The sequence below is a fragment of the Grammomys surdaster genome, unplaced genomic scaffold, assembly GCF_004785775.1.
Source record: "Grammomys surdaster isolate TR1022 unplaced genomic scaffold, NIH_TR_1.0 187, whole genome shotgun sequence".
Lineage (NCBI taxonomy): Eukaryota > Metazoa > Chordata > Mammalia > Rodentia > Muridae > Grammomys > Grammomys surdaster.
This window is the reverse complement of record NW_021604632.1, coordinates 5,937,209-5,957,625: the sequence shown is the minus strand read 5'-3', so window position 1 is coordinate 5,957,625 and position 20,417 is coordinate 5,937,209. Positions and strand designations below refer to the sequence as shown.

At 42.4% G+C, this 20,417-nt stretch overlaps 1 protein-coding gene across 1 annotated transcript in view; it reads left to right on the top strand.

Moving 5' to 3' along the window:
- Positions 1-8,374: 8,374 nt before the first annotated feature.
- The window catches only part of Ap1g1 (adaptor related protein complex 1 subunit gamma 1), a 79,539-nt gene continuing 67,496 nt past the window's right edge, over positions 8,375-20,417 (top strand). Inside the window, exon 1 of the mRNA XM_028768761.1 lies at positions 8,375-8,629. The gene's annotated coding sequence lies outside the window, so the exon portion shown is untranslated. The remainder of the gene's footprint in view (positions 8,630-20,417) is intronic.

Sequence of the window (20,417 nt, the reverse complement as noted above, 5' to 3'; positions counted from 1 at the left end):
CTCCAGCCCATCTTAAGGAATTCTTAAGGATAGATATCATTCAGAACCACTATTGCAATAGGTCATTCTGACAGGTTTTCAAAGATTGGTCCTTAACTTTTTTTTTTTGGGGGGGGGGGGTCGAGAGAGGGTTTCTCTATGTAGCCCTGGCTGTTCTGGAACTCACTTTGTAGACCAGGCTGGCCTCGAACTCAGAAATCTGCCTGCCTCTGCCTCCCAAGTGCTGGGATCAAAGGCGTGCGCCACCATTGTCCGGTGGCCCTTAACTTTTTTACTACCATTTATTTTTTAAAAGATGATGATGAAGATTATCATGTTGTTGTTGATGACGATGTGTTTATGCATACAACTGGGTGACTCTGTTTGTGCACATACCTGAGGAGATCAGAGGTGTGCCAGATCCCCTGAAACTGGAGTTACAGGCAACTGTGAGATACCTGAATACATTCTCTATTGCTAAGTAATCTCCAGCCCTTCTTACATTTATTTATTCATCTGTTGGGGGGCATGCACAGTGTGTGTGTGTGTGTGTGTGTGTGTGTGTGTGTGTGTGTGTGTGTGTTGATGACAACTCGTGAGAGTCAGCATCAGTTCTTCCTGGGGATCAAACTTACTCTGTCAGGGTTTTGCCTCCTGAACTGTTTTCCTGGCCCTTACACTTTATTTATTATTTAAAATTTTAATTAATTAATTAATTAAATATGTCTGTATGTTTTGCTGCATTTATGTTTGTGTCTGTGCACCGCATGCATACCTGGTACCAGTGGAGGTCAGAAGAGGAAGTTGGATCTCCCAGAACTAGTGTTACAGACGGTGACTCACTGTGTGGTTGTAGGGAACAGAACCCAAGGTATCTTGTAAGAGTAACAAGTGTTCTCAACTTCTGAGCCATTTCTCTAGTCCTCCTGCCTTTATGTGATTATTTTTTTTAATTTATCTATTCACTTTACATCCCAATATCGGCCCTCTTCCTCCCAATCCCCCTTCACACAAACCCTACCCCTATCTTCCCCTTCTCCTCTGAGAATGAGGCCCTCTGGGTATCACCTCCCCCTGTCACCTCAAGTCACTCCAGAACTAGGTTCACCCTCTCTCACTTAGGCCAGACAAGGTTTAAAATTTTAAAAAACATTTATTTTTTATTGTAAACAGTCTTAAATTTTGTGTATATGAGTGTTCTGTCTTCATGCACACCAGAAGAGAGAGTTAGATCCCATGATAGATGGTTGTGAGCCACCACATGGTTGCTGGGAATTGAACTCAGGACCTCTGGAAGAGCAGCCAGCGCTCCTGACCACTGAGCCATCTCTCCACCCCCAGCCTTTATTTTTTAAGAGCAGTTTTAGAGTCCCTGCAAATTGTAAAATTAAAGTTTGCTGTTGTTGTTTTGAGACAGGGTCTTACAATATAGCCCTGGCTGCCTACAAGTTGCATGCAAACCAAGTACCAAATTTATTATTAAATAGAATTATTCATTATGGAAAAATCTTTATTTCAGAAAGCTCTTTTCTGTGTAAAAGAGAGCTCCTGTTACAAGAATGAGGTACCTACAAACTAGTGTCTTTCTTTGAACAATGTCACCCTCTTCATAAGAAACAAGTTTCAAGTTAGTAGAGTACTTGCCAAGCCTTGAGTTTAACTGTAGTGTGTGTAGAACTGTATATATATTTTATAGTGTTAGTGCAAGGGCTTTCAAGTACTTGGTCAGGGAGGAAAAGGGCAGAGCCAAGTTGCTTCCTCTCTACACACACACACACACACGCACGCACGCACGCACGCACGCACGCACGCACGCACGCACGCACGCACGCACGGACTTCCCAATAGCACCTGCTAGAGTCCTGGACTAGCCTCTGGCACAGGTGAACTGTTGGGCACAGAAGGAGCTTGGTGTTCCCTGAACTGGCCACAAGGGACTGGATGACCCATTTACTGCATTTGTCCCAATGCTTCTTGGACCTCTCAGGATAATTTTGAGGCAACCCATGAAGCTGATCTTAGAACCATATGGGACTATGAACAGGGTCTCTCTATGTAGCTCTCTGACGGTTTTGGAACTCACTATGTATGTAGACCAGATTGGTCTTGAAGTCACTGAGATCTACTTGCCTTTGATCTCCTGAGGAGTGCTGGGATTGAAGACATAAAATAGAATTATTGATAACTCAAAAACACCACAAATACAGAGGAGGGGGAAGAGAATATGCATAGCATCATAAGTGAGATTTTGAGTTGCTTCTTAATAATTTTTTCTAGAGCAAAGAAGCAGTGTGGTCCTTCTGGGCTTTGGGCTTCTCTCAGACAGAACATAAAACAGATGTCCAATGCTCTTACCGATTTATTGTTTATATTGTGTGTATGAGTGTTTGGCCTGCATGTATATATGTGCCCACATGCATGCTACTGCATGGGGGTCAACTGGAGTTACAGATAGTTGTGAGCCAGCATGTGGATGATGGGAGTCAAACTTAAGTCCTCTGTAAGAGGAGGAAGTGTTCATAACCATTGAACCACCTCTCCAGCCCCTTTAATTCTCTTAATATGTGGTCAAATAATTATCTAGAATTGGCTTTTGGAATTGCGATTTTTACATCATTCCTGGTATGTGCCATACTAAAGGATTAATTCATAAGTCCCTTTTCCGGGTCAGGACATACTTTCAACAGGGAGCATGCTAAAAAGCAGCATGGAAATGTTTCTTGTGTGTGTTTGAAAACAACATAGACTAAGTTCTCTCTGACATTCAGGCTTATTTATAGACTCTCGTGACTCAACTGATAACAAACCAGCCAGCAAGGGAGCCTCTTGGACTGACTCACTGGGTCCCCTGTCACTTGCCTCTCTCAGCTGAAGTCTGTGGCATTCAGAGAGACAGGAAATGAATGTTCTTGGTCAAACTGCCTGACTGCCTTTCTTCAGAATCAGCTGTTCCTGTCTGGTCAAAAGGGCAGGTGGGTTTCAGCTGCTGATACCCTACGATTCTCAAGGGATTCCTCTGCTAGTAAAGAAATCCACTGCATTGCCTGGCATCAGGTTCCTGACCTGCCCTTGGAAGGTGGAGTCAAGAGGATCAGGAGTTCAAAGCCAGCCTTAGCTACAGAGTGAGTTTAAGAGCATGTTAGGCTGCATAGAACCCTGCCTCAAAAAGCCAAAATCTGGGGCTGATGAGATGGCTGAGAGGGCAAAGGTGCTTGACAGTGACCCCGATGGGCAACATGAGTTCAAGTCCCAGGATCCACACGGTGACAGTGGAGAACAATCTTCTGGAAGGCATTCTCCAATGTCTACAGGCATGCTATGGTACATGCACACACATACTTACTATAGACAGTTAGATAAATGTAATTGTTTGTTTTCGAGGTTGTTTCCAGATAGGGTTTCTCTGTATAGCCCTGGTAATTCTGGAACTCTGTAGTCCAGGCTGGCCTTGAACTCAGATCTGCTTGCCACTGTTTTCTAGCTGGGATTAAATTCGTGGGCCACAACTGCCTGGCTAGAAAAATGTAATTTAAAAAGACAACCAACCAACCTCCCCACACCTCTAAAGCCACTCTCCAAACCCAGACAACTTACTATATACCTAAAGAAAGGCAGAGGACTCCCTTATGAACCTTAGGTTTTAACTTGTGTGCTGTGTCTTCCAAATAGCCCTGCTCTACTGTTCTGTCTCCCAACAACCTCTCCTTTCTATGTTCTTTTTAAATTTAAAGGTTCTCTTTTAAATCCTGTGCATATGTTTGTGTGTGTCGATATGTGGGTACATGCACACGAGTGTGTGTGCCCGTGGAAGCCAGAGGCATCAGATCCCTCCAGAATTGGCATTATAGGTCGTTGTGAGTTGCTTGGTGCTGGGAATCAAACTTGGGTTTTCTGAAAGAACAGTACACAGTTTGAACTTCTGAGCCATCTGGAGTTCCATTATTTTGTTTTTATTTTATTTATTATTTTAGAGACAGGATCTCACTATGTCTCTCTGACTGGCCTTGAACTCACGTCTGACCACCTCTGCCTCCTAAGTGCTGAGATTAAAGATGTGCACGGCTCCCTTCCCCCCCAGTTTCATTTCTTTATTTTCTTTTTTTTCTTATTTTTTGTTTTTTTTCGAGACAGGGTTTCTCTGTGTAGCCCTGGCTGTCCTGGAACTCACTCTGTAGACCAGGCTAGCCTCGAACTCTCGAACTCAGAAATCCACCTGCCTCTGCCTCCCAAGTGCTGGGATTAAAGGCATGCGCCACCACCGCCTGGCCATATCTTTATTTTCAACAAGGACTTAATCTGCTGGAAGATAACATCAGCCCTTTGAAGTTTTTTCCCTTGCATTTGTGCATTATTTAAAACTAGTTTTCCTCAATAAAAGTTTAATTATCTAGACAGCAGGGGGAAGTCTCTTTTGTAACGTCTATTACAGTTTCTAGAACACCTAGAGACGCATGGCCTAGTGACATGTTTCGGGCTGCGAACTGATGGAATGCTTACTCTATGGACTAGAAGTCCGGAATCTGTAGGTCTAGATTTGAGTCTGGTTTCTGCTGAATGAGAGCCTGATAGGGCTGTCCAGATGGTTCCGTGAGTGTCAGCAGTCATGGCATCAACCTGGTGGCTTGAGTATTAGCCCACAGATAAAGGAACAAGAAGAGAATGGAGTCCACAGGGCTGACCTCTTTGTGGCTTACAAGCTTATGGCGTCTGCTGAACAAGTGAATCGACCTTTGTGGAAATACTTGTGTATGTTGTAAGCTGTAATGTGCTCCCGTTAGGTACAGTGTACAGTCTATCAATGCTCAACTCTGGTGTGAAACAAAATCATTTTACGCTTATGTTCTTAAGATGGTTTAACTTGCAGAGTGCCCTCATGTATTTGATTCCCTTTGGATAAAATTTTCTTTAAATCCATTTTGGAACAAGGGAATGCATAAATAAATATGGCAAAGCTGAATAATAGGCCCAGAGGTGTTAAACGCCTTGGCCGAACCACAAAGTGGGCTAAGCCAAGCAAAACTCAATGCAGACTGTCTGTCTCATTAGTTTCATTTTTTGGTTTGTTGTTATTATTTGTGAGACTGGAGCACATAAAATAAAATGGCAACCTGACCTTTTCTCTCAGCTGTTGCTTCTTCCTAAAGTTTATTTCTTCTTGAAGACTGTTGTTTTTCTTTTAAACAAAACAAAACAAAGCCAAAACCCCCCCAAAACAAACAAACAAACAAACAAACAAACAAACAAACAAAAACGAAAGCCAGGAGCTAGGGGCATATGTGAGCTGTCCAAGCATGTAAGATGCCAAGAGTTCTATCCCATAAATGCAAACAACACAACACAACACAAAACTGGACTGACAGCTCATTTGATAAAGTGTTTGCCTAGCATGCATGAGGTCTTGGGGTCTATCTCAAGAATTGTATAGACTGGTCATGGTGGTGCATGCCTGTAATCCCAGCATTTGAGAAGTAGAGGAAGGAGAATCAGGAGCTCAAGTTCATCTTCCGCTACACAGGTAATTTGGGCTATCCTGGGCTACATAAAACCGTGTTTTAAAAAAAAATCCCCCTATTTTTACATTACAAAAGACTGCATTTTCTTGCCAGGTGTGCTAGAGAACACTTGCAATCTTAACACTTGGGAGATGAGGAGTGGCCATCTTAAGATACATAGTAAGTCTGAGGTCAGCCTGAGGTACATGAGACTGTCTCAACTCTCCGTTAGCCCTGCTGCCAGAGTGGGGTTGAGGAGCATTTTCTAATAAAAATTCATTTTCAAAATATGCAAGACTCTTTTTTTGCATAAATGTATGCGATCCTCATTATAAATACATTTTAATAATCCTACTATCTGAAGCTAATAATTTTCATATTTTAATTTTGTTCCTCAATCTTTTCCATGTTTGTGTACAATTTTAGGAAGCTCACCCAAAAGATTTAAAGTGTTTATTACTTCTGTGTAAGCTCACTCAAAAGATTTAAAATGTTTACTTTTGTGTGTGCATGTGTGTATGTTGTCCTTGGAGGCCAGAAGGAGGTGTCAGACCCTGAGGCACTGGAGTTGTAGGCAGCTAAACTGGCCTGACATTCAAGCTGGGATCTGAACTTGGGTCTTCTGCAAGAACAGCAAGTGCTTTTTAACTACCAAAACATCTCCCCAGCATCCCAAATTTAATTTTAATAATACCATTGGAATATCTGTCATATTAGGATAGTGAGATTATATCTACAGTTTTGTTTTAATCTTTTTGAGATAGAGTCACATGTAGTTGAAGTTAGCCTCAAACTTGCTATGTAGCCAAGGATGACCTTGTACTTCTCATCTTCCTGCCTCCAAAGTACTGGGATTCTATTTTATGCCACCACATTAGGCTAAGGAGTGGTAACTTAAAGAAAAATACAAGTGAAGAAAATAACAACAGCAACAGCAACAACAAAAGAGAAAGGGCCCAAGTTTCTCTTTTCCTCTGAGTGTTCAACTTTCCTTGGAGGGAGGGGTGGTTGTGAGATCAGTCACTATGTAGCCAAGGCTATCCTCTAACTCACAATCTCTCTGGATCAGCATCTTAGGATTTGAGCTTACAGATAGATACTGCCACCACAGCTGCCTCCAAGTCCTTCTTAAGAAGACATCTTTCTGTCATTAATCCTAGAACTTAGGGGACAGAGGCAGGCAGATCTCTGTGAGTGTGAGGCCAGCCTAGTATACAGTTCCTGGACCTCTGTCTCAAAAGGAAGAAGAAGGAGGAAGATGAAGAGAAGGAGGAGGAGGAGGAAGAGAGGAGGGAGGAAGAGAAGGGAAGAAGAAAAAGCATAAGAAAAAGAAAGAGAAGAGAAAAAAATAAAAGACTTCTTTTGTTGTTTGCCATGGTAAACACTTAATTTGGCCCATAAAAGCTATTTTAATCTTCCATGTGAAAAACTTGGCTACCTTTGCCTTGCACCTCTGCTTGAAGATTTCCTTTATGGAAATTTCACAGTGAATTTGGCATGTTTTATGCATAAGTCTGGCTCAAAGTAATCTGCACTGTGCTAGCATTATGATGTTCTTCTAGTCTTATGCTGTACCTAAAGCTGTCCTGTACAGATGCACCTAAGACGGGTAGGAGGGTCTGAATTCCATAAGCATTCTGTTCTCTAAACCAGTAGATCTGGGTTGGAATATGTGTTTGGGTGTGCGGGGTTTTCTGTGTAAGATGATGACATCTTAAGGCAGACTCTAGTGTGGGAGCAAGTCGTAGTTTCTCTCAAGTCTTAAATTTCTTTATTTGTAAACTTTGGTTAGTTACTTTGACTCAAGAGATTGCCTCGAGGGTTAGGTGGTACATACGACAGTGCCTTATGATCAATGCAACATCTGATCACACCCTTGACGTCCTTTCTTTCCAGCCACTTGGCATGCCCCAGAAATTCAAGGTCAAAATTGTACCGCTAGACTTACCCAGTTCAACGTCTGTAAAGTATTTTGAAATCCTTGCATGAAAAAAACGAATGCCTACGGGAAAAGGCGCAACTTCCTGTTTATGACACTCAAGTCTGAAACTCAGGATTTGTGCTTAGTTCCTGGTCTTTGGTATTCAGTCTAGTCTTTTGTTTTATTCACATCCGGGATGACTTCGTTGCCAATCTATCGGAAAGATTTTATTCTAGGTAGTTCACCTTTCCTTTAAATGGGCCAAGATATCAAGGATCTCTAGGTTCACATGGAAAAGACTTCTGTCACAAGTTAGTAATTATTTATCACACCAGGAACTGTCTAGTTAGACTTTCTTTGCTTCAGGTCATTAGTTCATTCAATCATAGATTGAAAGCCTATTCTGGAAGAGTTTTAGCTGTCATTTGTCCAGATTCTTTTTTCCCACAGGAGGGAATCTTTGGAGAGACTGACTGCCGCACAAGGGGTGGTGCTGTGCTTGTAATCCATTCTTAGGCTTCATCTTCTACTTGTTTTTACCAAAAGTGTATGAAGATACCATCAAACCGCAGACTCCAAGGCTACTCGGAACATGCTTCTAAAGTTGACCAGAAAGCTAAGGACTCAAAGGCGACAGGAACCACTTAGAAGTCCTTTCCGACTAAACACTGGCTACGTCTTTCGTTTGCACCTGCCTCTCCTGTCCGACTTCCCCCGCTACCTTGCTGAGCTCCGCCCCCTCAGGTGACCCCACCGTTTCCTGACTGCACAGCACCCCCCGCCCCCCCGCCACTAAGCGGAACCAAATTGCGTTGACTCTGGGGTAGGGCCGGACCTTTCTAGCTCAGACTCCTCGCAGCGGTGACTCGGCAGCCGCGTCTAGCGTCATCAGTGACAGCCCCGACCCTTGCTACGCTTTGCGTCGCTCTGCCAGGCGCAGTCGCCTCCTCCTCGGCAAATAGTCCTCAGCAGGGTCCGAGTTCTCGGGTCATCCGAGGTGGAAATCAGCACAGGTTGCAGTTGGAGGGACGCGGAGTGGACGAGGAGAGGGAGCCGAGGAGCGGTGTCTTCTCGAGAAGCGCGAGAAGTGAGTTAGAAACTCCCTCCTCGCCTGGGATCCCTCCGCCTGCAGTTGCGGTGGTGAGGCCGAGGGAGCCGCCATTTTGGATGTTCGGTTCCTGCTGCCACTGCCGCCGCCGCCCCCGAAGCTGCTGGTTTCATTCGAGGTTTCGGGCCGGTGAGTGTCACTCGCGGCACCGAGAGCAGGTTGTGTCTTTGGCTCCGCCGCAGCTGCGAGCGTTTGGCTGTAAACCTCCTGTCAGTCCCAGGGGTCCGGTCTCGGCCCGTGGGGGGTGAGGAGGACCCAGGTTGGGTCCTGAGGGACCGGGGAGCCCCAGGCTTGCTCGGACTTCCCGAGGGCCGACCCTCGGAAGCTTCAGAGACGGAGCTTCCGTGCGCGGTCGCTTTCCTTACCTTGGCGTTGTCTGGCCGGTGCAGGCCTCCTTGAACCCATTGACTTTATCAGGCTGCGATCCTCCTTTGAAAGCTCGTTGAGGGATCCTAGGATTTAGCGGGGCCCGCCCCACCCCCGCGTGTCCTCTCTGGGCCACGTATCAGCGTTCTTGTGTCGGGGACTCGGGTCGGATCTGAGAACTCTGAGCATTTCCCATGTTGGGGTAAATGCTGCCTGTCCCTGCAGTGCCGTCCACTCAGAGCCGGACATCGGCCTCGCCTCCCTTAACCTTCCAACTAACTTCTGGCCCAAAAATTTTCGCCTTTTTTTTTTTTTCCTCCTTTTCTTTTAAAGAACTCACCTGAGACCGCACTGTTCACTCTCCTCTCCAACTCTCGGTTCTGCGAACGTCAGTTTCTAGTAATTCTCAGGATCTTCCTCATTGCGTGGAACTGTCGGTTATGCTTCCCAGTTAGGGCTTGGTGTCGGAGAGCCGTCGAACCACCTAGGGTGTATTTCAGCAGTAAATGGGTTTAAAGCAGGCCAAGGAGCTTTGGGTGCGAAGGAGTATTCTGACAAGAATACTTGGTGAATTTCCTTTCTGTTCTGAAAGCTGAGCTTTTGGGCACTTACTGATACTTTTTTTCTTTTGGTGTTATATTTGCTTGAGCATGGAAAGCTGCCCTTGGAGAATAATAATCTGATGTAAGTAGAAAGGAAAATAAATTTTTTGGTTCCTATAGGGATTAGTTAACAGGAGAGCTAGCTGAATGGTCTCTTAGTGGCCGCACCCCTCAGGTGTTTGCATAGTGATGATCTTTGCTGACTTCCTATGTTGACTTTTCTCAGAGTGGTTAGGTTTTAAGCATCCATTTCCACCGTTGCCCGTAGTTTTGCCAGACTATAAACTTCTTAAGGTTTGATTGGAAACCTGTGGATCCTCGAAGTAGTGATAGCTTCATTAATTCTGTTCTTAAAGTTTGTTTGCAGTCCAGTATGCTTGAATAAAAAAACATACTAATTCACAACAATTCACTGGTTATTTCCTACATTTCAAGTTAGGTGAGTGTGGTTGAATCACCTCCATTTTATCTCAGGCTAGGTTTTTACATCTGCAAACCAGAAATAACTTTTTTGAGATCACAAGTGACTCGAAACCTAAGTTTATAACTTGAACTAAGTCAAGTCTCTCAATACTTGTAAACTTTATATTGAGGCTTTATTTAACTTTTTTTTTTAAGATTTATTTAACTTTTTATGTGTGTGAATATCTTGCTGGCATGCATATATGTGTATCACCTGCATGCTCATTTCCGGTGGAAGTCAGAGAGGGTTTTTGGATCCCCTGGAAATGGAATTCTAGGCAGTTGTGATCTGCCGTGTGGGTTCTGGGAACTGAATCCATGTCTTCTGGAAGAGCAGTAAGTACTTGTAACTGTTGAGCTGTCTCTCTAGCCCTATGGTGCTTTGTTCTTACTAAGCGTCTGAGATGTGAGCACGGGTAAGTTCATTACAGGCCATGCAGTGTCACAGCGGACAGTGTTTTCAGTGCAGGTGTGCTGCGCTCCTGTTATTTGTTTTAAGGAGGGTCTTCAGAACCGTGTCAATTCTTGTTAGATGGGAGTTCTGTGTGTTGCTCCAAAGTTGTTCAGCTTTCTTTTGCTTTAAAAAGAAGTCCTTGTATGTTACTGTTGAGAATTTCAGTTTTTGAGTTCACTTTTTGAACAAGTATTGAAAGAGCTACCCAAGTTATTTAACGCAGCTCCTGTTACGGTTTACCATACTGGAATTTAAAGGTCATTCATTCTTAGATGGCTTTCAGTTTACCTTGAGAAAGTTCCTTCTGCTAAACAAATTACTAACAAAGTGCTGTTCTGTGTACCGTTGATCAGCACATAGAAGAATGTCTACTTTGTCTCAGCTGTTGAGGATTGCACTAGAAGTTAACATTTGTGAGGATTGCACTAGAAGTTAACATCTGTGTTTAGTAAACTTCTATTTCTTTCTTTCCTTCCTTCTTCCTATACCTCCCCCCCCCTTTTTTTTGAAACATAGTTTTTGCTCAGTTGCTCAGGCTGGCTTTAATTTGTGACCCTCCTACTTTATCTGAGTAGCTGAGATTAACAGGTCTGTGTCACTAGTACTGGCCCAGCTTTTGGTTTTTGAGACAGTCTTTCTGTATAGCTCAGGTTGGCCTGGAACTTGTATTCTTCTCTTATCTTCCCAGTGCTGGGGCTGCAGGCGTATGCTGCGCCAAGGGATGTACGTCCAGCTTCGCCTGTTTTCTTTGGTAAAGTTAAATTTTTTTTTATCCAGTTTTGTTGACAGCAACTATATAATCTAAGGTGAATTTTAAAATGGAACTGTAAAATAAAGAAATTTCCAATAATGCCTTGCTGATATTTAACCTTGGCTTATGTTTAAAAAGTCAGGTAGTGGGATGTAAGTCCATGGTAGAGTGTTAGCCTAGCATACTTAAAGCTATAGGTTCTATCCTACCCTACCCCACAGAAAGTTAGAATCTATACAAAGAAGATAAAAACCCAAATAGTTTAAATGAACCATTAAAAAAAATCCTTATGTAGACATAAAAGGTCAAATGAGTTCTTTCCAAAGTTATTTTTAATTTGAAAAGTTGAATTGGAACCTATATATCAAGACAGATTTCAAAATGTTTAATCCCTTCTTGCATTTGATAGAGACTTAAATTTTTGTGTATATAATGGGACATAACTGATTAAAACTTGAAAACTTAGATTTAGCTGAAGAGAATGTAAAAATAAAATCTTCATGGAGAGATGAGTGGTTAAGAGCACTCAGAGCTCTTCCAGAAGATCCAGGGTTGGTTTGGTTCTCAGCACCCACATGGGGGCTTACAGTTGTCTGTGACTCCAGTTTCAGGGATCTGACTCTGGCCTTAGGGAGCTCCAGGTGTGTGTTGGTCCAAAAAATCATTCAATCTCCCTGCCTGCCTGCCTGCCTGCCTGGCTATCTGTCTGTCTGTCTGTCTGTCTGTCTATCTAATTGATCAAATCTATACATCTAATCTACCTACCTGTCTAATCTGATCCATCCATCCATCCCTTTATGTTAGGTGCTTGCATCTTAATTCTGTTAATTTCTTTCTTTGTTTTAAGGCTGGATTTCTCTATGTAGCCTTCTTCGTGTCCTGGACACAATATATAGACCACACTGGTCTGGAACTCAAGAGTTCTGACTGCCTAAGCCTAGGATCAAAGTATGTGCAACCACACCTGTCCTGCATTTTAATTTTTTTTTTAAAAAACATTCATTTATTTATTTTATGTATGTGAGTACACTGTATGCTATCTTCAGACACACCAGAAGAGGGTATCAGATCCCAGTACAGATGGTTGTGAGCCACCATGTGGTTGCTGGGAATTGAACTCGGGACCTTTGGAAGAGCAGTCAGTGCTCTTAACCACTGAGCCATCTCTCCAGCCCCCCTGCATTTTAATCTTAATGCTATGTGACTTGTTTTCAGGTCTTGATTTAGGCTTTAAAAAAAAACACTCCATTATTTTATCTCTAATATTTATCACTTTATATTTTAAAATTTTATGAATTTTGTGTGTGTATTTGTGAGTAAATGCATATTTATGCTGTGGAGAGTGTGGATGTCAGAAGATGACTTAAATTTAAACAGAAATTGTATTTTATTTGTACTGGTGATTGCCTGTATGGTGTCTGGGCATCGTGTATACTTGGTGCCCATGAAGGCTATAAGTTGGAGGTACACAGACAGTTGTGAGTTACCACGTGAGTGGTGGGGATCAAACCCAGGGTCTTCCGCAAGAGCAGTCAGTGCTCTTAACTTCTGAGCCACCTCTCTAGCCTCCAGAGGGCAACTTTTGAGGGTTCTTGGCTGCTTTGGTGTTGAGGCAGTCTCTTCTGTCTCTTGCCTTCCATCTTGGGATTACAGATGAGCCAAATATGCTTTGTGCATAGGTTCTGAAGAGTAGACTAAAGTTATCTTGCTTGGCAAATGCTTTTAACTGCTGAGACATCTCCCTAGTGCTCTTTTTTATTTTTAATAATTGATTTTTATTTTATGTTTATTGGTGTTTTGCCTGCATGTATGTCTGTGTGAGGGTGTCAGAAGTCCTAGAACTGGAGTTAGAGCAGTCATGAGCTGCCATGTGGGTGCTGTGTATCTTAGGGTGGCCTTAAACGCACAAACTTTCTATTTCAGCATCTCTTAGACCTTGGATTATAGGCCTTTGCTGCTCTATATCTTCCTCAGTTTCTTAGGCAGGATATTTAAAGTAGCAAGCAATTTTAGAATTAAGAGACCACGTAAAGCTGGGCATGGTAGTTTTTGCCTGTAATGTAGCATACAGGAAGCAGAGGTATGAAGATCATTGCAAATTTTAGGCCAGCCTAATCTGCATAGGAAATCCAATGCCTGCTAAGGCAAGCTTCATAACTGGACTCAATATCTAATCATAACAACAGCCGCAACAGAAAGAGGATAGATATACAGAGTTATATAAATTCATATTTCTTTGCTTGTAAGGTTTGGAAATCCGTTCTTAGAATTTTTCCAGAGTAGGTAGGTGTGTGGTGTGTGTGTGGGTGTGTGGGTGTGTGGGTGTAGAAAATTTCATTTCAATGAGGGCAGGGAAGAGAAAATAAAAAGGAGTATAATTTCTCCTTGAAAATACCTGCAAGCTGTTTTTTCGTCTCTGAAGGAATAATATAAAATAATTTGGCATGAATTTTGGTTACTAGGAATATGAAAGTTTGAAAGGTTTGGAGATGAGGAAAATAACACTCCACTTGTCAAGTTGATGAATCAGCATTAGCTAGCACTTTAATACCAAAGATTAGGGTGAGATGATTGGCGTGAGATGCTTTTTCACTAAGCTCTTGGAAGGTTAGCCCTTTGAAAAATGCATATTGAGAAATAAAATTATGAAGTTAGAAGCATTGTCATAGAAGAGTAGGTTAAGAAGAAAATTATTATTATTATTTTTGTTTTTGTTTTTTCGAGACAGGGTTTCTCTGTGTAGCCCTGGCTGTCCTGGAACTCACTCTGTAGACCAGGCTGGCCTGGAACTCAGAAATCCGCCTGCCTCTGCCTCCCAAGTGCTGGGATTAAAGGCATGTGCCACCACTGCCTGGTGAAAATTATTTTTTAAGATGAAAATATATGAGATCCTTGTACTTTGTTAATAATTAAACGCATCTTAGAGGCAAGAATTTTTTTCTCCTCCTTTTCTGTTGCTAGCACCCAATGGTCACTTTTGCTTAATAGGCAGTTGCTTGGCTAACTCCAACTTGTTTGTTGTCTCTCTTTGTGTTCTTGCTTTACTGAGCATCTCAAACTTTGTAGCCTGGCCCTCACTTTGAGGTTAGTTAATATTACTGATTCCTAACAGTAATGTACTAACAGATATAAGGAAGATACGACCATGGATCTTTGGAACTGTGAATTAACTTTGTTTTCTTTTCTTTGTAAGGCTTTGGGTTAAGTTAAGATCGCCACAGAGGAGTGCTTGGTGAGTTAGCTCAGTAGTTACAGTGGTGCAATTTAGCAGAGGACCCTGGTTTGTTTCCCTGCACCCACATCAGGTGGCTCACAGCCATCTGTAACTCCAGCTTCAGGGGATTTGGACAGTCTTTTCTGGCCTCCATGGGCAGCTGTGCTCACATGTACATATCCCCACACAGATGTACACCTACAATTAAAAATAAAAATCTTTTAAAAAATTACCATAAAATAGGCTGGGGATGGTGGCATATGCCTTTAAACCCAGTACCTGGGCTTCACAGAGAAACTTTGTCTTGAAAAACCAAACAAAGACTAGATGATCTGTACTATTGGTTGTAAGAAGAGCCCCAGTTGTGTTCTTATAGCTTAAAGTTAGGGAAGATATTTTTACATTCTCTTTATTAAGAAATGGTGTGACCGGGCAGTTGTGGTGCACGCCGTTAATCCCAGCACTTGGGAGGCAGAGGCAGGCGGATTTCTGAGTTCGAGGCCAGCCTAGTCTACAGAATGAGTTCCAGGACAGCCAGGGCTACACAGAGAAACCCTGTCTTGAAAAACCAAAAAAAAAAAAAAAAAAAAGAAGAAAAGCAAAAAGGAAAATGGTACTTATGTTCATAACAGGCACAGTTAAAGTTGTATATGGAGAATTTGATGAGCTTTATTGTTCATTTTGTTAATAATATTAGGGTAGGAAAGGTAAAAATTGCTTCTTAGTTTATTAGTGTAAAATTTGGTACTTTGCTGGTTTATGTGTTGCTGTTTACTTGACCTTTGTTGCTGTTCATGCATCTTAGTGCTACTCAGTGGTTTGGTAGTATGCTTGCATTTTCCTGTCTGCTTTTTTTGTAAATTTTCAGTGTGGTTGAATTTTGGTATGAATAAGTTAATCATAAGAAAGGATTTCTGTTGCAGTTAAGGGAGAATTGAACTTAAGACCTTTTAGAGGAATGCCAGCTGCCCTCAGCAGGCTGTGGTGCTATTTCTGTATGGTTACATATTCTACCACATACTTTTTTAAGAGCCAGAAATTCCATTTTAGTAGTTTGCCTAGGGATGGTTGAGGTCAGACTGATCAAGTGGAGAGTCAGTATTGTAGTGTAGTTCACAGGAGCTGTGTTCTTCATTGGAACTCACATGTCTGTTTCCTACAATATGCCTTGCCTTGTATGGAGGTCACTTTGGGAGTTGGAGTCGAAGAACTTGAGACAGTGATTAATATTGGGAAGTTGTATTTTGAGCCGGAAACAAGAGCATATAAAATTAGTCTTTAATGTTGTTGCATTGAATCATGTGAAACCTGATACGTCAACTAACCTTGTTCTTCAGATATATTTAAGCTCTTAGCAAAACAATAATCTTTATTTATATGTGTATAGGTGTTTTGCATGTGTAGTGTATGTGACATTTACATGCCTGGTGTATGCAGAAGCAAGAACCAGATCCCTTGGAACTCAAGTTACTGATGGTTGTAAACTGCTGTGTGGGTGCTGGGAATCCTACTGGGTCCTTGGGCCTGAATTTTTCTTTTTTGTAAAAATTTAATTTTTATTTCTTTTTATGTGGAGGAGTGTATGTCTGTGTGAATGCGTTCTACATGTAGGCAGATTTCCGAGGAGGTCAGAAGAGGGTGTCTGGTCCCCTGGAGTTAAGAGTTAAGGCAGTTATGAGCCACCTGGTGTGGATGCTAGGAACTGAACTCTGAGCCATTCTCTAGTATGTTCGTTCGTTCGTTCGTTCGTTCGTTCGTTCGTTCGTTCGTTTGTTAATTCATTCATTTGTGAGTGTGTATGTGTGTGTGTGGGGGGTGTACATGAGGAGGTCAGAGGAACTTTGGGGAGTTGGTTCTCTCCTTCCACATTGTGGGTCCCAGGAATCAAACTCAGGTCCCAGGAGGATTCCCAGCACCCACACAGCAGCAAGCACCTTTTATTTGTTGAGCTAGCTCATTGACCCAGTTATGTCCTGATCCCAACCTTCCTTAGGATCTCTGGAGACCTTACTTTTATGAACATTTCTTCATATTGAGGAAGTAAGTATTCTTCCTTCCCATGTTCTCACCTCATTCCCCATTGCCTAAGAAAAGCACTAAGACACTGGAAGATATTAGAAAGGAAAATTCTGATATATTTTTTTTAAAAGCCAGTGGCTCATATAGACCAGGCTTGCATTGCACTTTCTTTTAATTTTTATTTTATTTGCCTGAATGTATGCATGTCTGTGTGCCATGTGTGCTTCTGCTGAGGAGGCCAAAAGAGGACAACTGGACAGACTGCAGTGATAGATAATTATGAGCTGCCACGTCTATATGAATTGACCATGTGCCTTTGGAAAAGCATTCATTGCTTTTAACCACTGAACCATTTTTCCATCCTTTGACTTTGAATTTCTAAGCTTCTGGTCCTCCTGTTTGGGACATGCATGTGCCTCATGCCTGATTTTTTTTTTTTTTTTTTCTTGAGACAGGGTTTCTCTGTGTAGCCCTGGCTGTCCTGGAACTCACTCTGTAGACCAGGCTGGCCTCGAACTCAAAAATCCACCTGCCTCTGCCTCCCAAGTGCTGGGATTAAAGGCGTGTGCCACCACTGCCCAGCTTCATGCCTGATTTTTATGGTGCTGGGGATTGAACTTGGGGCTTTGTTAATGTTAGGCAAGTGCTCTACCAGCTGAGCTCAATCCCCTCTCTCCCTTCCTCCTTTACTTTAATTTTTTTCAAGATAGAGTTTCTCTGTGTCGCCCTGGCTGTCCTGTAACTTGCTCTGTAGATCAGCCTGGCCTCGACTCGAGATCTGCCTGTCTCTGCCTCCCTAGTGCTGGGCTCAAAAGAGATGTGCCACCACCAGCTCAATCCCTGTTCTTAAGTTTCCCCATCCTTGCTTCCTTTTTTAAAAAAAAATTAATTAAATTTGTTCTTTGACAGTTGTACAAATGTACACAGGACTCACAGACCGATCTCTACCACCCTCTCCCAGCCTCACTTGGTTAGTGTCCTGCTTCAGTCAAAGTGCAATTTGTATGTAAATGCACTAATTTAGTTATATATAAGAAATGAAAACCTGGCATCATGCAACATAAAAGTATGGACTGACTCTCAGAGGTAAATTATGGGTGGTGGTTTTTGTTTAGTTAATTTTCGTCTCTTAGTGCTCAGCCACACACACCATCCATGCCTGGAGAGTATGGAGTAATCAGTGGCAAAGGAAGTTATAGTCTCATTCCTTGACTCAAGTCTTTTTTTTTTTTAACAGCAAGAAAGAGCTATTCAAGAAAAATCCTCCTGTTGGTTAGGAAAGGGAGTGGTTTTAATATTGAAAAGTTGGTTTTTAATTTAGATTTTTAAAAAAAGACTTAAGAATTCAAATGTCTTTAGGTTGAGGAGGTCATTACCTTGTAGCTGTAGGAGCTTCATCAGCCGATTGGTTTGTGTTCTTGACTTTTGACTGTCAGTAGCTCTCAGCAGGTAGTGAGTTCTGTTGTCAGAAGAAAGTTATCTAGGCCAGGAACTGGGCTGAGTCCTGGCTGCCCTTTTTGAAGCAGCCAGCATACCTTCACTTCATGTGCTTTGGAAGGACAAATACATATTCTTTAGATAAGACTAAGTTGGTATTCCAGGTTCAATAAAAACAGTATTTATTGTGCGCATACTCAGAGGTGAGGAAGAGATAAGGGTGAGCATAAAGGACATAACCTTGGGGATCTTACCCTGGGTGAGTAAGGAAGGGAATGCTTCATGGGACCAAAGTGGTGATCCTTAATGCTCTTAATCCTTGTGGGGCTCTTTATCCCATATATACTTGTATAGATTTGGACTGTTTTCTTCATTTGGGTGATAACTTTTAGAATCAAAACAGACAGTTGTTCAGCTCTTTTTCCCCCTGATTGTTTATCAGTAATTTAATATGTTGGTTTTTCTTTTCAAGAGTTATTTATTTTTATGTATATGGGTGTTTTGTCTGCATGTATGTCTGTACCACTCGAGTGCAGAAGAGGGCATTGGATCCTCAGGAGTTACAGTTGTGAGCTGCTGTGTGGGTACTGGGAATTGAGCTTGTGTACTCTGGAAGAGCAGGAATGCTGTGGTTATAATTCTAATTATACTTTGAATATCTAAAATGACTTCATTTAGTTTAAGCCCAAAAACTCAATTTCACTTAACTTTTGGACAGAACATTTTCTAAATGGCTAGGCATGACTTTGTATACCTGTAATCCCAGCACACAGGCAGGAGGACATTTAGTTCTGTTTGGGTTGCAGAGTTTTCTAAAATTAATTTTACAAGTTGAAGATGTATTGCTTGCCTAGCATGCAAGGGACCCTAGGTTTGAACAAACCAAGTGGGGTTGGAGATAGAGTCAGGAGTTGAGCAAATTGAAGAAAGGCTTAGGACCTTAGAAACACATTGAATGCTTTTTGCTAGCATACTAACTAGATAGCCTCAATTCCCTCCCTTTTGTGTGTGTGTGTGCGCACGCGTGTGCGCGCGTGAGCATCTTCAGATGTGTAGGCGTATCTTACTGTTCTTCCCCTTAGTCTTTTGGGACATGGTCTCTCACTGAACCTAGAATTCAGAACCTAGAATTCTTTTTGCATAGGCTGGTGGCCAGGAAACCTCAGTTTCTCCTGCATTTGCTTCTCTTCCCTCTCCAATCCTCAATGCTGGCCGTATAGTCATGAGTATGCTATGTCTGGGCTGTGTCGTGCTGAGATCTGAAGTCTGGTCCTCATGCTTGCACAGCAAGTGCTCTACCTGGTGTCTTAGGGTTTCTTTGCTGCGATGAAAATACCATGATAAAAAAGCAAGCTGGGGAGGAAAGGGTTTATTTGGCTTACACTTCCATATTGCTGTTCTTCATCAAAGGAAGTCAGGGCAGGAACACAAACAGGGTAGAATCTGGAGGCAGGCAGAGGCCATGAAAGGGTGCTGTTATACTGCTGCCAGTCTGCCTGCCTTCCTTTTTTTCTTTCTTTTTTTTTTTTTTGAGACAGGGTTTCTGTGTATAGCCCTGGCTGTTCTAGAACTTGATTTGTAGACCAGGCTGGCCTTAACTTAAACCCAGTTATCCACTTGGCTACTGCTTCTTAAGTGCTGGAATTAAAGTTCAGCACCACCATTGCCAGGCCTTAGACCACTTTCTTATAGAACCCAGGACCACCTTCCCAGGGCAGGACCCTCTATCAGTCACTAAGAAAATGCCTTACAGCTGGATATTTTGGAGGCATCGTCTGTGAAGTTCCCTCCTTTCAGATAACTCTAGTTAGTGTGGCAGGTAGACAGAAGAAGACTAGCCAGCACATCTGGTAAACCATTTCCCCAGCACTTTTTTTTGTTTGTTTTTTTCCAGACAGGGTTTCTCTGTGTAGCCCTGACTGTCCTGGAACTCATTCTGTAGACCAGGCTGGCCTCGAACTCAGTCCCCAGCACTTTTTGTTGTTGTTCTTTTGGTATTGTTGATTGAATCCAGGGTTTTGTGGATAGTTGGCATATGCTGTATCATCAAGCTACAACCCTACCCTTTTGTGGTCTTTTAGTTCTTTGAAAAATTAAGCTTGGTGTGGTAGTGCATACCCATTATTCCAGCTTGTGCGTGTGCGTGTGTGTGTGTGTGTGTGTGTGTGTGTGTGTGTGTGTGTGTGTGTAGGGATAGAGAGGACATGCAAGCACTCTGGCAACCCAGCCTCTGAGTTTAGTTTTAAGTATGAAATAGTTCAGACATAAACATGGTAAGCAATAATAAGTAATCATTTACCCAGTATCCATCTAAGAAAGAAAATCCTACCAAAGATCCTGTATCTCATGCTGTCCCTGCTGTTATTCCCTCTCCCACAGGTGTGCCATGGGTTGGGCTTGATCTTTTTCTTTTCCATGAATGTGGTTACACCCTTCTGCATTGTTCTTTTTAAAGAAAATGATCTTTTTTTTAAAAAATATGCTCAAAAAACAGGATTTCCCCAATATAGCATAGCTCAGGCTGGCTTTAAACTTTATTGGTCCTTTTGTTCCAGACTTGTAAGTGCTGGGATTACAGGAGTGAGCCATCATGGCTGGGATTACAGGAGTGA